At 47.8% G+C, this 14,994-nt stretch overlaps 1 long non-coding RNA gene and 1 pseudogene across 2 annotated transcripts; one reads left to right on the plus strand and one right to left on the minus strand.

The window, feature by feature from the left end:
- Nucleotides 1-393: 393 nt before the first annotated feature.
- Nucleotides 394-14,554, plus strand: LOC147352738 (uncharacterized). Of its 2 annotated transcripts, none has more exons than XR_015148340.1 (4): nt 394-548; nt 2,014-2,178; nt 2,277-2,371; nt 14,332-14,554. It is a non-coding gene; the product is annotated as an uncharacterized LOC147352738 (long non-coding RNA). The 2 variants fall into 2 exon arrangements; XR_015148339.1 differs by lacking the exon at nt 14,332-14,554 and adding an exon at nt 2,888-3,080 and having other exon boundaries at nt 474-548.
- Nucleotides 5,691-5,921, minus strand: LOC147352739 (oligosaccharyltransferase complex subunit OSTC pseudogene; annotated as a pseudogene).
- Nucleotides 14,555-14,994: the final 440 nt, after the last annotated feature.

The raw sequence follows: 14,994 nt of genomic DNA on the forward strand, positions 1-14,994 counted from the left end.
CCAAATGAATAATGGCTGGGGGCTTCCCTGGTGGTCCGGTGACCAAGACTCCACGCTCCCAGTGCAGGGGGCCTGGGTTCGATGCCTGGTCAGGGAACTGGATCCCACATCCCGCAACTAAAGGTCTTGCATGCCAGCAAGTAAAGACCTCCAATGCTGCAACGAAGATCACGGCAACGAAAATTGAAGATCCGATGTGCCACTAAGACCGACACAGTCAAATAGACAAAAATAAATGACGACTTGCCACTTGAAGACACTCGCCGGCTTCTTTCTTTTCAAACAAAGTGGGATGAGAATCTTATCATCCGATTCAAGTGGGATGATAAGGCTTTCTCTGAGGCCAGCCCTGATGCCCCGCTCTGTTCTCGGGCACCCAGCCGAGGCTCACTCGGGTTGTGCAGCCTCGTTCGTCCTTCTAGGCTCTGACCAAGCCCGGCTCAGAACCGGGCTGTCCGTTTCCCTGACTACCTGGGAGCTGCACCATGTGACAGGGTGGCTCTGAGAGTGAAAGCAAGCTGGCACTGTGGAGCTGGGAACGAGGAAATGTGAGTCGAGTGTGTGTGCGTGTGTGTCTGTGTCTGTGAGGTTGGGCGTTGTTCCTGAGCTCCATCCCAGAGCTGCCAAAAGGTGGGAGACTGACTGGCTGGGTTAATCATGCATTCTGAGCTTTTGATGGGGCCCGACGAGACAGATGCCTGAGCAGGTTCAGTGAACAACTTGGTTGAGGTCACCTTGGCTGATGGAGGAAGGGCACTTGCCCTCCTGTGGCAAAGACAGGAAATGGCTTTCCTGTCACTTCCAGGGTAGCGCTCAGTGTGGCAAGCGGGTCTCTGATTGGATGAGACCAGCACTGGAGCAGTTTCTGTGGAGAGGTTGAACCAGACAAGTGTTTATTGCTGCAGCACGAAAATTAAAAGGTTGCTAGGGGAAGGCAAGGGAGGCAGGAGTTAAGTGCTGAGTCCCCTACAAATGCCGCTGCCGTGGTCCGCCCCCAGCCCATCGGTGCAGATTACAGAGAAGGGATTTTCCTTAAATTCTAGCTGACAATGAAATTACATTTGGGGTATAGTTTTACCCTCGACTGATGCTTTTCCTGAACTGGAACTGAAATGTCAGTCACCTGACCTTCTAGTCACTCAGTTCTTTTAATTAAAAGATGGTTCTAAGCAAAATCCAGTAGTGGTCTATTTATTATTTATCAAGCATTTTCCTTCCAGCAGTTAGTGAAAGGTCAGTGGCTTCAACGGATGCTTTGTTTTGGGTGAGCAGCTTAGATGAAAAAGATACACAATCAATCTCCACTCCCTCCTATTTGCTCACAGGCAGGACACTGTTTAATAGTCACTTTGGCATTTAGGATCTCAGACCTCTTGAAACATGCGGAAAAGTGCATGTGCATCCCTTGCTGCTGAACATTTCTCCAAAAGCAAACATCAGGTTGTGATTATGGTTAATAATGAGATATTGATTGTTTGAAAATGTCACCGCCTGGGACGTTGGCCCCAGCACCGCTAGATGGCGCTGCCCTCTCACGCTGACAGGCCACGATCGGTTCGTTTCCTTGCCTCGGGATACCTTGCCTTTCAAGGTTGGCGAGTGTCCTTGGAAAATGATGTTCTGGCTGAGATTTAGGAAGCTGAGGTCCTGGGGGTGCCTGGGGGTACAGTAGAGATGGGAGTGGAAGGGCCACAGGACACATGCCAAGACCTGCAGAGTGGGGGGTGGGTGGACCCAGCTCAGTCTGCACCCTAACAGGAGCAGAAGGGGAAGGACCTAACCAGTGCTGAGCCCTTGGAGTCTCTGCCCGCAGCAGGGTTCTCTGACCTCCAGTCAGTCTGCGAATTTGCTTCAGAGGATGGAGGGAGAGAACGGTGCAGGCAGAGGGGGCAGTGCGGAGCCGCGGAAACACCCAGGCCTGTGGCCAAACACCTGAGATTGAAACCCTGATCAGTTGCTTTGTCTTGTGAATGAGCGAGTCAATAGCTTGTGCCTTGGTTTCCTTATCTGCAGGACAGGAAACCCCACAGCTGCCTCTTGGAGTTGTGATATGCAGCAAACAAGCGTCAACAAACCGGATCTGTCTTCGCTCTCTCTGCTTGGAAAGCTTCAGCAACTGTTGATTCCCACTGGATGGAAGTGAACGTGCTTTAGACCAAAATGCAGAAGAAACAAAACGTTGGTGTCACATACCTTTTCACCAGATGCTTGTTTAATCATTTGTCTTTTCTCAACCCTCTCCCCCAGTAGTTACCATCTCCTTTATCGTCTTCCAGCCTCCTAGTAGCCAATCGATCAACCAAAAAACCCAAAGGACGAAACCAAAGACCATCCTGGGAACTTGTCCATCATTGGAACTTACCCAGTGCTGGTAGGTTTCACTGAAAAACTTGCTTTTCTTTAGTTATTTCTTAAGCAGACTCTGTGTGTGTGTGTGTGTGTGTGTGTGTAGAAACTGGTGTCTTACTGGCATTCCTTCTGTCACTTTTTCCCTTTGTCATTGTTGCTCCCCTGCCTTCCTTGTGGTAATCTTTTCTCCTTTCTTTCTCTCCTCTGCACCCCAGACTGTAGGGGGTAGCCAGGGGGTCATGACCTAGAGGCCTGGAGGAAGAGCTCTGGCCTCTTTCCTCCGGAGGTCTCAGTCAAAAGAATTGTGCTCGAGTCCTGGCACTTGCTTCCCTGTGTGACTGTGGCTTTGAGTAGGTCACTTAATCCTTCTAAATATTCAGTTCTAGGGAAGTGAAAGCGCTCAGTCATGTCCAGCTCTTTGTGACCCCATGGACTGAATAGTCTATGGAATTCTCCAGGCTAGAAGAGTGGGTAGCCTTTCCCTTCTCCAGGGGATCTTCCCAACCCAGGGATCGAACCCAGGTCTCCTGCATTACAGGTGGATTCTTTACCAGCTGAGCCACAAGGGGAGCCCAAGAATTCTGGAGTTGGTAGCCTCTCCCTTCTGCAGGGGATCTTCCCAACCCAGGAATTGAACCGGAGAGCCTACTAGGTCCTTGAAAGTGTGTTTGTTGAGTGAACGAATGGACAAATAAACGTTTCCCCATCCATACCATGGGGAGACTCGTACCAGCACCGTGTATGCTTTGGGGGCAGAACCCATACAAGAGACGGATGTGACAGAATGGTGTAAACGCGAGCCTCCTACAGTGACAGGAAATAGCGGTGTGGGGAGATGGAAATGGCCCTGGCCGCAGAGCCAGGCTTCCCCCAGGAGAACAGAGGCGGGGACTTTGGAGGGTCCAGAGCAGCAAGGAGGCCGGTGGTCTCTCCTGCTGAGGAGTCCTGCTGAGGAGGCCTGCTCTTGCACAACCCCCTGCAGACACACTCAGGATCACCTACCGCACATTAGACGTGGGGAGAGGGGGTCCTGAGCTCTCTCACCGGCTTCCCTGGCCTCTGCCAAGTGCGGCGAGACGGCCCTGCTCCAGCCTTGGTCCCTGCCTCTGCACCCTCCTGCGGCTTGCCAGGCTTGCCAGGCTCCATCCCCCTGCCCTGGCCCGTGTATTGCTTCAGCCCCTCGAGGCTTCCACCCCACCCCTCCCAGGGTAAAATTCCACAGACCACGGGCTGCTGTCGTCACTGCTGCCTCAGCCTTGGGCTGACTGTCACCTCTCATGGCAAGGCAGGGTCTTCAGTTCAGACCTGGCAGAGGGAGGGTCCAGGCCCGGGCCTGGCTGATCTCACCGCACCCGGCTCCTGCCACACTCGTGGGGGCCCCTGAAGTTAGAACAAGAGGCTTAACCTCAGAAAAACAACAAATTAAATCCTAAGAAGGCAACCTCGCCCCCTCTCTCACTTTCCCACTTTTGGATGTGAGAGAAAAGGAAGGGGCTGTGGGAGACAGCCCAGCTGAGTAGGAACATCTGGTAACCTGAGTTCCAGGCAGATAAAATGCACCAGAATTTCCCACAGTCCTACAGCTTTCCAGCAGTGTCTCCTGGCCTGGGCAACTTAAGTGCCAATCCAGCATGTTCTCAGAACTGGACCTGTTTGTTCCTTCCCTTTTGATTACTGAAGTAATCAAAATCAAATTCAGACCAACCTCTGAAAAGAACCACTTTGAATACCTATGAAGTCAAGAAGGTTGAATTTAGGAAAGTCTCATCTACAGAACTTTGTTCCCCTGAGCTATAGGCCACTTATAATTAATATTAATGAAAGACAGATGACAGATGCTTATTGCTCAACTGACAGACGTGCTGCCAAAGCCCACGGGGGTTACTTTAAGATCTAAAGGACTTGAATGTACTTCACTGTCACGTTGAAGAGAATAGAACTTTCAGGGTGTAATCAAAATTTCGTATGTATGAGAACTCAGTGACCCACAGGCAATGTCTGCCTTAACAACACAACACGACACAAAAGAACTGAGTGTGCCGCCATTGCTTACCGACATTTAGAAATAGCTCCTTTAAGCCCCAGACCGAGGCGGGAGATGAAGGGAGACCATAGGTGCAGCACAGGCTCCGGCTCCTGGAGACCCCAGCCCAGACTCAGCTCATGCCCTAATTGGGAGACCCCAGCGTTCACTTTTCACTTTCATGCATTGGAGAAGGAGATGGCAACCCACTCCAGTGCTCTTGCCTGGAGAATCCCAGGGACGGGGGAGCCTGGTGGGCTGCCGTCTATGGGGTCGCACAGAGTCGGACACGACCAAAATGACTTAGCATTAGCCCAGACTCAGCTCATCCCCTAATTGGCTGTGACTTTGGGACGTCGTTAACCTTTTCAGCCATTTGTAAAATAAAGGGTTGAGCTGCAAGACCTCAAAAGGCAGAGTCTTTGGGTCTGTGGTTCCGAGAAGAACTGCAAAGCTGGGGCGAGAAAGCATGCTCCAAGACTTACTAAATACATACTCAAGGTCTTTTCAGTTTTTAAATGTTGATTATGGAAACACTCATAAAGGTAGAGAAAATAGTGCAATGATCCTCCACATATTCATCATGTAGACTTAACTCATTAATATTTTGCCATATCTGCTCGTCTGTATTTTTTTTGAAAATTTTTTTAAATAGAAAAATTATTTATTACTGCTCTTTTCATGTATCTTATTGTTCCAGAAACAGTCTTCCGTACATATCTGAAATGATGTACTGTCACACACTCTGTTTAAAGGCAAAGCCTCATTGATAAAGCTGATCAGCTGTCCAGAGTTCTCAGCTTATGGGACCTCACTTCCTGGTTTTACATTAATTTCTGAAGGTCAGAAAAGTCACCTCCAAAAAATGTCAAGGGCTTTGTAAAAAACAATCACTTTATTCAGTATTATAGCTGTAGAAATGAAGTACATTTTCTTTAAGAAAAAAAAAAAAAAACCCCACAAAGAAAATGCCACTTAACATCATTGGTACGTCAGTAAAGGCCAGCAGGGAAAAATACTGATAAGCTTGTTTCTGACACCAAAAAGGCATTCTAGTCCAAGCTTTAATATGGTTCCTATTTTTTCACTAGATGTTTCTTTTCTGCTATTTTTTATCCTTTTCCGTATTTCATATCCAAGGACTAGTACAGCCTTTAAAATTTCATTAACAGGAGAAAATTCAGTACCTGCTGATTTCTTCTCAAAAGACACTCTAACCCATTAGATACCCCAGCAGCTTCATTCTCATGAAGACTCTAGCCATGAAAAAACTCAAACAGGAAGCTGGATGCAAGTCCTTCCATAACATACTGTCCATTTAGGCCAAGAAAGCTACTGGTCTCTGATGTCCATGTTCATCAGTCACTGAACCAACACTTGGAGGTTCAACAATAACATCACAAAGCATCCCTCCAGTAAGGAGGAAGTAAGACACCACCACCAGAGCGCACACCATCGTGGCCGACGGCATGTGCACCCAGGGCGGCTTCTTCAGCTTCAGGTTCGGGCATTCGAGCACCAAGAACGGGACTCGGTCCAAACTCTCCATGTTGGTGGCGGCAGGGGAAGCTCTCAGCCTCCAACCTCATGCGCCACCCACAAACAGCTGACATATTTTTAAAGTAAGTCCAGACATGGCCTCTGTCGCCCAAGGCTACAGTCTTTCCTCGTGGCTCAGCTGGTTAAGAGTCTGCCTGTAAAGCAGGAGACCTGGGTTCACTCTCTGGGTCAGGAAGATCCCTTGGAGAAGGAAATGGCAGCCCACTCCAGTATTCTTGCCTGGAGAATCCCATGGACAGAGGAGCCTGGTGGCTTATAGTCTATGGGGTCACAAAGAGTCAGACAGGGCTGAACAACTTTCACTTTTACCCAAGGCTACAGTCTGCTTTTGCACGGTGCTGGAGTGACTGTGAGGAGATTCCCCACGTCCAAGGGCAGAGCAAGAGACTTCCAGAAAAACATTTACTTCTGCTTTATTGACTATGCCAAAGCCTTTGACTGTGTGGATCACAACAAACAGTGGAAAATTCTTCAAGAGATGGGAATACCAGACCACCTGACCTGCCTCCTGAGAAATCTGCATGCAGGTCAAGAAGCAACAGTTAGAACTGGACATGAAACAACAGACTGGTTCCAAATCAGGAAAGGAGTACGTCAAGGCTGTATACTGTCACCCTTCCTGTTTAACTTATATGCAGAGTACATTATGAGAAATGCTGGGCTGAGTGAAGCACAAGCTGGAATCAAGATTGTCAGGAGAAATATCAATAACCTCAGATATGCAGATGACACCACCCTTATGGCAGAAAGCAATGAACTAAAGAGCCTCTTGATGAAAGTGAAAGAGGAGAGTGAAAAAGTTGGCTTAAAGCTCAACATTCAGAAAACTAAGATCATGGCATCTGGTCCCATCACTTCATGACAAATAGATGGGGAAACAATGGAAACAGTGACAGACTTTATTATTTTGGGCTCCAAAATCACTGTGGGTAGTGACTGCAGCCATGAAATTAAAAGACACTTGCTCTTTGGAAGAAAAGTTATGACCAACCTAGACAGCATATTAAAAAGCAGAGACGTTACTTTGCCAACAAAGGTCATCTAGTCTAAGCTATGGTTTTTCCAGTAGTCATGTATGGATGTGAGAGTTGGACCATAAAGAAGGCTGAGCACTGAAGAACTGATGCTTTTGAACTGTGGTGTTGGAGAAGACTCTTGAGAGTTCCTTAGACAACAGGGAGATTCAACCAGTAAACCCTAAAGGAAATCAGTCCTGAATATTCATTGGAAGGACTGATGCTGAAGCTGAAACTCCAATACTTTGGCCACGTGATGTGAAGAACTGACTCACTGGAAAAAACCCTGTTTCTGGGAAAGACTGAAGGCAGGAAGAGAAGGGGATGACAAAGGATGAGATGGTTGGACAGCATCTTCCATGAGGTCACAGAGTTGGACATGACTGAGCGACTAAACTGAACTGAACTGACAGTCTGCTTCTTTGAAAAACAAGACTTTAACAATACCATCATTAGGCCTGAGAAGATGGTAATTAAAAGTAATTTAGGGACTTCTTTGGCAGTCCAATGATTAAGACTTGGAGAGGGCGTGGGTTTGACCCCTGGTCAGGGAACTAAGATCCCACATTGCCTTGCATGCATGCAATCCCCAGTCCACATTCACATTTCCCCATAGTTCTCTGGACAGGCTCCTAGCCTCCTCCTACCCCATGTCAGTCCCTGGGGTCAACCACTGTTAACTACGTCTAGTTTTAGAGCCCCTGGTGATTCCCTTTCCAGAAATCATAGTTTATACCACCAATTCTTGTTTACCATCTGCGGTCACAGTGTTTGAGCTTCCTGCTAGGATGGATGAGGGTTCAGCTAACTTGCTTCCACTGTGGTGTATTTCCACCTAGTTCCTCTGAATAGTAATGTTGCAGGAAGGGGGACCCCTTCCAGGGCCCGAGAGTGGGCCTTTGTCTAACTCTCGGAAATGAATTGTCCAAGGAGACACATGCTGACGAAGCAAGAAGCTTTACGGCGCCTGGGCGGAGAGCAGCAGGGTGAGGGAATCCTGGAGGCCCGCTCTGCCACATGGCTGGCAGTCTCAGGGTTTATGGAGATGGGATTGTTTCTGGGTTTTCTTTGGCCCATCGTTCTGACTCAGGGTCTTTCCTGTGGCACACACATCTCTCAGTGAAGATGGATTCCAGTGAGAAGGACTCTGGGAGATTGGTAGGACATATGGACTGGCATCCCCTCTGTCCGTTTGGCCTTTTCTGAATTCTTCAGGTTGGTTATAACTTGTTAGTTCTGCGTTCCTTACCAGGACCTCCTGTTGTAAGATAACAGAGGCAGGTGGCTACTATTTTGCCTGGCCAGGGCAGGCAGTTCCAGTCAGTGGTTCCCGTAACAGTAACACTGACCGAGGTTCTACTTCGGGTTGAATTGTGTCATCCCCCAAAGATATGCTGAAGTCCTCATTTCCGGTGCCTGTGAATGTCACCTTATTTGACAATCAGGTCTTTGCAGATGTAAACAAATGAATGCACGGTCATATTGCATTAGAGCCAGCCCCAAATCTAATGGCTGGCATCCTCAGGAGAGAGGTATTTGGAAACAGACCCACACAAAGAGGGAAGACAGCTGCGTGAAGACAGAGGCAGAGACTGGAGAGATGTGAGCAAAAACCAGAGTGCTGAGGGTTGCCTGCAACCAGCAGAAGCTGGGAGAGGCAAGGAGGGGTCCCCCCTTAGGCCCCTCAGGGACAGCGTGGCCCCGCAGGCCCCCAGAATTGTGAAAGAATAAATGTTTGTTTCAGACTACTCCATTTGTTGTGGTTTTTTATGGCAGCCCCAGGAAACCAGTACAGGGCCTTCCCAGGTGGCGCTAGTGGCAAAGAACGCGCCTGCCAATGCAGGAGACACAAGAGACGCAAGTTTGATCCCTGGGTCAGGAAGATCCCCTGGAGGAGGGCACGGCAACCCACTCCAGTATTCTTGCCTGGAGAATCCCATGGACAGAGGAGCCTGGTGGGCTGCAGTCCACGGGGTCACAAAAGAGTTGGACACAACTTATGACTAAACAACAGCAGCAATGTAGGGAGAAACCCAGTTCTTCCCTCCTGGGTATTTCTTCCTGTGAGTTGCCTTTACTGCTCACAGATAACACGTCTGGTCAGCAAGTGTGTGGCCGTTTCCCCCTACAACAAACGATTCTCTGAGACATCAGCTGAGTATCCTACCGTTTAATTCAGTTCTGACCCTGTCTGCCGAGAGATAGCATTAGGTCCCCAGGTTGAGAGCCCAGTCTTTTAAGACTGCCCACCCCATCTCCCCTGCACATACCTCAGATGCCAGTCACAAATCCAGGTTATCATCTGTACTTCACACCAACCAGCTGTAGATCAGAGCTTCCAACCACCCGCTCCTTGGGTATGATTAATTTGCTACAGCAACTCACAGAACTCAGAGGAACACTTACTTACATTTACCAGTTAACATGTGATAAAGGACACAGATTAACGGCTGGATGGAAGAGATGCACAGGACAAGCCCTCTGCAGGGAGTTTCCCTTGCAGTCCCGCTACATGTTTACGAACCCGGACGGATCTTGGACCCCACACTTTTGAGATTTTATGGAAGCTTCATCACGTAGGTACGATCAATCATTAACTCCATTTTCAGCCCTTCTCCCTCCTAAAGAGAATGGGGGGTCGGGGCTAAAAATTCCAAGCTTCTGACTGTGGCTTGGTCTTTCCGGTGACCAGCACCTCAACCAGGAACCATCCAAGAACCCACTGCTTTAGAACAAAAGACATTCCTAGCCTGCTGGAAATTACAAAGGTTTCAGGAGTGCTGTGTCAGGAGCTGGGGACAGAGACCGATGTATTTATCGAATTACAAATCACAATATCACAATTACATAAGATGCATACAGCTCTATTTCTTGTTCCATCAGCTACCTTGACTGTATATTTCGTAAGATAAGAATAAGAACCAAAGGTTTCAACAGGCAGCTGAATGGACCCAGGGTCTGAGAAGTCAGAGGGATCGTGAGCTGCCCCAGGCAAAAGGGCACATTCTTCCGAGCTAGGTCATAGCTGCTCCAGCTTGAAGACTGTAGGGGGTCCCAGTGGTGGAGCTGGAGCTGAAGGAGAGCCCTGCCCAGAGTTGAGGTTATCTCACATGCTTCTAGGCACCAGCTCCCAGAATCTGCCTGCTTCCCTCTTGCTTCTCAGAGACCTGCTCTTCTGGAAAGGTTCCGGATGCAGGCTGTGGAGATGGGTCCTCACAGAGCGGCTTCCTCTGAGTCTGGTTTTGACATGAAGCACCAGTGGGCATTGGGAGATGCTAGAAGATGATTGAGTGATGCTCCCCTTTTATTCTGTAGGAATGTTATTCACCATCTTTTTCACTCTGGAAATTCATGAGAGAAGTTTCTTTCACATCTTGATTCAAAGAAAATCTGTGCCTTTTCTGTACAAATCGGATGGCTTACTTTTGTGGTCTTGGAAAATCCAGTATCTTAGTTCCCCTTAGCTCTGGCTGTGAGGAAATTCAGAGTTGAAGTATCAGGCATGTGTAACTCTGGTGTAGGGGCTTACAATGGAACTTGCTTGATAGTTAGGGAATATTTCATGCATGCTAAAATTACAGAGACTATACAACAAATATTCACATATCCCATGATAAATAGCTTCTTGGACTAGGTATTTATGCTTCCCACTTAAAAATAATAAATTAAAAAATTTTTTCCCAATGTATGCATCTGTAACAAACACACAACATTATTTTGCATGTCTTAAAACATATTAGTGGTTTCACACTACATATAGACCATATGTGTGTGTGTGTGCATGCTAAGTCGCTTCAGTTGTGTCTGACTCTTTTCTACGCTATGGACTGCAACCGGCCAAGTTCCTCTGTCCATGGGATTCTCCAAGCAAGAATACTGGAGTGGATTGCCATGCCCTCTCCCAGGGGATCTTTCCCACCCGGGGATTGAACCCGAGTCACTTACACCTCCTGCATTGACAGGCGAGTTAGTGCCATGCCCTCTTCCAGGGGATCTTTCCCACCCGGGGACTGAGCCCGAGTCACTTACACCTCCTGCATTGACAGGTGAGTTAGTTCCTTACCACTAGTATCACCTGGGAAGCCCGTACTGTAGATGTAGTCTTCGATAATTTGTTCTTTTTACTCAAAACTCTTATTCTGAGACTTGTGCTGACACATGAAATTAATTCCATTTTCACTGCTGTATAATATTCTATTATGGTTGTTCAGTTGCCAAGTCATGTCTGACTCTTTGCGAGTCCATGGCCTGCAGGACACCAGACTTCCCTGTCCCTCACCATCTCCTGGGGTTTACCCAAATTCATGTCCATTGAATTGGTGATGCCATTCAACCATCTCTGTCATCCTCTTCTCCTTCCCAGCACCAGGGTCTTTTCCAGTGAGTCAGTTCTCTGTATCAGGTGGCTAAAGTACTGGAGCTTCAGCTTCAGCTTCAGCATCAGTCCTTCCAATGAGTTATTCAGGGTAGATTTCCTTTGAGATTGACTGGTTTGATCTCTCAGCTCCTCATAGCAAAATTCAAGTTTAACTTAAAGAAAGTGGGGAAAACCACTAGGTCAGTCAGCTACGACTCAAATCAGCATTCTATTCTTAGACTAGAGAAATTATGCTGTAGTGTTTAAGAGCGTGGCTCTGGAGCCAGAATGCCAGGGTTCAAATCCCAGCTCTGTCACTTTCTAGATCTGTGACCTTGGGCAAATTAAATTTTCTGTGCCTCAGTTTCTGCAGCTATAAAATAAGGCCAAGGATAGCATGTACTTCATAGAGCTGATGTAAAGATTTGAAATAAGGTTGTAGTTGTAAAGCGTCTAAAATATGCCGGGTTCATGGGGTGTGCTCTTTAAGAGCTGGCAGTCCCACATTTATTTACCTGCTGGTGGGCTTTTAAGCTGTTTCTAGTTTTTTGTTTTGTCTCCAGGATGTGGCAGGGAACATTATTTTTTTAATTGGGATGTAGTTGCTTTACAATATTGCGTTAGCTTCCTCTGTACAATGAAGTGAATCAGCCATATGTACAGTAAATTCTCTCCCGCTTGGACCTGCCTCCCATCCCCTACCCACCCCCTACCCCATGCCAGTCATCTCAGTCACCACAGAGCACCGAGCTGAGCTTCCTGTGCCATATAGCAGCTTCCCACTAACTATTAATACCTCTTTTACACATGGTCGTGTATATATGGAATCTAAAGTGGCTCAGACGGTAAAGTGTCTGCCTGCAGTGCGGGATACCTGGGTTTGATCCCTGGGTTGGGAAGATCCGCTGGAGAAGGAAATGGCAACCCACTCCAGTACTCTTGCCTGGAGAATCCCATGGACGGAGGAGCCTGGTGGGTAGTGTACATTATGTCTGTCCCAATCTCCCAATTCACCCCACCCTTGCGTCCCCCCTCCCCATGTCCGCATGTTCTTGTCCTGAAATAGGTTCATCAGGAACATTTTTCTAAATTCCACATATATGCTTTAATATATGATATTTGTTTTTCTCCAGTCTCTAGGTCCATCCACATCTCTACAGATGACCCAACTTCATTTAATGGCTGAGTAATATTCCATTGTGTATATATGTACCACATCTTCTTTATTCACTCATCTGCCAATGGACATAGGGAACTGTATTGTAAATGTTTCTTTGTGCAAGAAAGAGACCCTCTGAGCTGAGTACACACCCGGGAGTGGGATTGCTGGGCTGCAGGGCGTTCCGGTCTTTCACTGTCTGGGCGGTGCCACATCGTTCTCCTGGAACTGTTGTGCTGAGCGGCTGAGTGCGCCCATCGCTGTCACCGTGGGGCTCTCCTAACGGTGTTTTGTGTACTACTTTCGCTTACACTTTGCTTGATCTTCCTTTCCCTTTGTCCAAATATCCCCATCTACTCATTTTTATCCTCATGCCCATTTCTATAAGCGTTCTTTTGTCCCTTCACCCTCCTTTTTTCTTTTGAATGAAGCAGAATCTAAATGCATAAGAATTAGGGCCTCACAGAATGGAGGTCATAATACAGGGCTGCCAGCTGCCCCCACCCTGGACCTGCAGGCGCCCTGGCTCTCGGCGTTTGGAAAGGTTGCTATGTTACGGCTGATATGAGCCTGAGTGTTCACTATGTCACAGGTGCCCTGGCTACGTTATCTTGTTCAGTCTTACAGCAACCCCATGATATAGGACCATTAGAGTCAAAGAACCTTGATTCGAAGGAGGCAGTGATGTCGGAGTCTGTGCTCTTAATCAAGGCCACTGAGGGGGCTGCCCAGCTGGGGTGACTCAGGCACAATTTGCATAGACTGCCGTATGAACAGCGCCCCCTGGAGGTGTCCAGTGCCATAGCCCTGGCCTTCTACTAAGTAAGAGCTTAAGGAAAATGCTTCCGACCTATCTGATAGGCTTAGGAGGGTAGGCACGTGACCCACTGAGGGGCTTTTCTGGTCTGGATTTATAGGAATTTCTTAGGGTCTTAGTGCTTCAGGTTCTACAAGCCTATTGGCGTGGAAGCCCTCCCACCTGTATACACATTTCTTTAGGAAGGGAGAGCCCAGCGTGGGCCCCGTGTGCTGACACCGACCATGTAAGGGCATGAACTCGGCCGCGGTTGGCGGCTCCCCACCTTGGTCAATGCAGACGTATTGAGCAGTATATTACGAGTGTGTCTCACTCCGATGATGTGTTATGGATAAGTCATTAAGGAGGCAGCTCACCGCGGTGATGTATTGGTATAATAGATCATCAGAGTGAAGTCTTCTGCCGACATACGGGCTGGCTCAAAGGGTGGTGGCATTCAGGGAAGAATTAACCCAGCAGCAGGTCTGGCTTAATTACAGGATAAAAGGTTTGTGAATGATGGGCTGAAGTCTGCAGCACCAGCATTTTGATTCTTGATGTAAAAGTATAATTGGGCTTCCTGAGAGAATTTTTGATTATTTCCAAACAGCTTTATCACAACAGCACAACTTTCCACATGGCTACAGGGGGGCACTTCTTCTTGGGGGGAGATCCCCAGGTCCTCTCCCCATCTGAGTTATGGTCATACTTTTGATTTGTGGGCCGCAGAATGAGTTAAGGGGAGATAAAATCCAAGCAGCCTGCCTTTAAGGCCTTCAGAATGATGTCCTTAGCAACCAGACCATTGGAATTGACTGATTTATTCAAATCACCGTTAACCAAGGCAGTGGTTCTCAACTCAATCTGTGGGCATGTGTGGAGAAAAGCGGGCAGTCTGGCAAGCATGTGTGTGCATGTGTCTGAGGACATTAGCATCTCAGGGATAATAATAATAATCATGTTTATCGGACACTTAGCATTGTGCCAAAGGCTTTGCATGTATTATTTAATCTCATTTAATCCCTACGACAACATTGTGAGACAGGCATTCTTCTTCTTCTCATTTTCCAGATGAGGAAACCAGCCAAGGTTGCACAGCTGCTCTCGGGCAGGGCCTGATGCTGCAGGCGACTCTAACCGTCTCCCCTCCCACCTCCAGGCCGACCAACCCCCTTCCTTTGAGGACCCTACATCAGCGCTCTGTGGACAGGAGACCTCAGTGAGTGCAATTCAAGATGTGTTTGTTGAAAAAGTAAGTTTTATTTTAAGACACATAAATCAAATGTCTGGTATTAGTAAGGTCTCAAATTTGGTTCAAGTTTGTTATTTCTTGAAAAGCTCGTAGTTGGAGAGACTTCATAGCAATGGTGGGTGAAACTGTTTAGCCCAATTCTCCCACTGGAGAAACCATAAAAGCTACATAGGGACTTCCTTCATGGTCCAGTGGTTAAGAATCTGCCTTCCAATGCGGGGGATGTGGGTTCGATCCCTGGTGTGGGAACTAAGATCCCACATGCCTGGGGCAACTGAGCCCATGTGCCACGGCTACTGAGCCTGCGCGTTCTGGAGCCCGTGCAACACAATGAGATAGCCCTTGCACTGCAACGAAGATTCAGTGCAGCCAAAAAAAAAACTGCCTAAAACATTGTTTGAAATTTTCTTAGATAAAATTAAGTTCCTGACAGGAGACTAAGAATGACTAGGTCAACAGAGACGGAAGAATAGGAACCAGAG

The sequence above is a fragment of the Bos grunniens genome, chromosome 19 (genome assembly GCF_055505025.1).
Source record: "Bos grunniens cultivar Pamir isolate PY7600 chromosome 19, Bosgru_T2T1.0, whole genome shotgun sequence".
NCBI lineage: Eukaryota > Metazoa > Chordata > Mammalia > Artiodactyla > Bovidae > Bos > Bos grunniens.